The sequence below is a fragment of the Acomys russatus genome, unplaced genomic scaffold, assembly GCF_903995435.1.
Source record: "Acomys russatus unplaced genomic scaffold, mAcoRus1.1, whole genome shotgun sequence".
NCBI lineage: Eukaryota > Metazoa > Chordata > Mammalia > Rodentia > Muridae > Acomys > Acomys russatus.
In genome coordinates, this window is record NW_026131395.1 from 16,253 (window position 1) to 17,809 (window position 1,557).

The 1,557-nt window shown below is 40.2% G+C and overlaps 1 pseudogene; it reads left to right on the forward strand.

Annotated features, from left to right (window-relative positions):
• The first annotated feature begins 558 nt into the window (after nt 1-558).
• LOC127186152 (thioredoxin reductase-like selenoprotein T) lies at nt 559-1,155 on the forward strand (annotated as a pseudogene).
• Nucleotides 1,156-1,557: the final 402 nt, after the last annotated feature.

The window sequence follows — 1,557 nt, forward strand, 5'->3', positions numbered from 1 at the left end:
TGCACAGATCTTCATGGAAAATATGGACCAAGTAGGCATTTTGTTGGATCTGCCTTAGGAAATGTATGCCCAGAGGACTTGAAAGGGAGAGGAAGTCGGAGCTGAGTTTCTTTAATAACTTCTCGGCAGCTGGTCTTCATCCCTGTGAGTAACCCCACCCTTGCCGTGACTGGACAGGTGAGAATCCTGCAACTGTAGATTTCTGCTTTAAGTTCTCATCTCCCTACTGCAATTTTGGTAAGGCCAATCTTAACAATTAGGATGGCTGCTGTTTTTTTTTTTTTTTTTTTGGCACTATGCACTACTTGATTACCTCAATTGCTTTATCCTAAAGAAATGTTTGTGTGAGAGCTTAGCACCCAGCTGAAAATGACTTTGAATTTAACAGCTATATGTGGTAGTACAGATTTTTAGCTGTGGATGGAGGCTGATTTTTCTTATGGAAAACAAAATATGAAATCAGGCGCAGAATAAACACGAGCTTTCTTATATTAAGCTTTAAAATACTCTGTCGGCAGGGTCAGTCTGAAGGTGGCCCGAGTGACTGTCTCTATTAACATGAAATTTCTACTCCTTTTCCTGGTGGTCGCAGTGGCAGTTGTCCACAGCGAGGCCTCTGTCAACCTAGGTGTCATGCTCAGCAAGATATTAAAGATGCAGTATGCCACAAAGTATCCACTCAAGTCCCAAATTTGAATATCCTGAAGGTACAGGTGGGTGTTTGAGGAGTACATGTGGGTTATCAGCCAGCAGTATCCAGACATCTCCACTGAAGGAGAGAATTATTTCCCTCCACCAATTTTATAGGCACATAACATCTTTCCTGTCACTCTTCAAACTAGTATTAATAGGCTTAATAATTATTAGCAAGGGTCATTTTGCTTTTTTTCTTGTGGCATGCAAGCTCCTAGCATCTGGCAGTAGGTCCAAAAAAAAAAAAAAATAAAGATTTATGCATGTATGGTGGTTTTCTTCTTGAGCGACATGATTGAGAATCAGTGTATATCAACAGGTGCATTTGAGATAACTTTAAATGCTATGATCACAAGGTCTAAGTTGGAATCTGGTCATCTTCCACCCATGCAACAACTTGCTCAAATTCTTGTCAGTAAAATGAAAGTTAACGTGCATGTGGATTCAACTCCACCTCATTGAACAGAGGCCTACTTATGAACACTGAAAACTCTTCTGGACTAAGGGGTTTTTCAAAAGCTGCATGACTGACATTGTGAAGGTATGTACTTAAGACAGCAAGCTGTTTAGTACAGACAAGATGTTCTTGCCAGTCTTGTTGTACCTCTTGGAAAACCTCAGTGTAAGGCAGTTTTTCCATGCTGGTACATACTGAATTCTGCACATACATGGAGTGCAGTGATACTGTGCAGCGTCCCCTGAAACCACTGTTAATAGTTTCATCTTCTTGGTATAGCACTATTACTTCTCACTCTTTTCTTGGTCATGTTTGAGAAAGTGCAGAATTGGGTTGCAATCTGAGTCTGTTTTTTTTTGCAAGATGTGCGTTAAACCTGCTGTGTTTTTTTTTTAATGTGAGTTTTC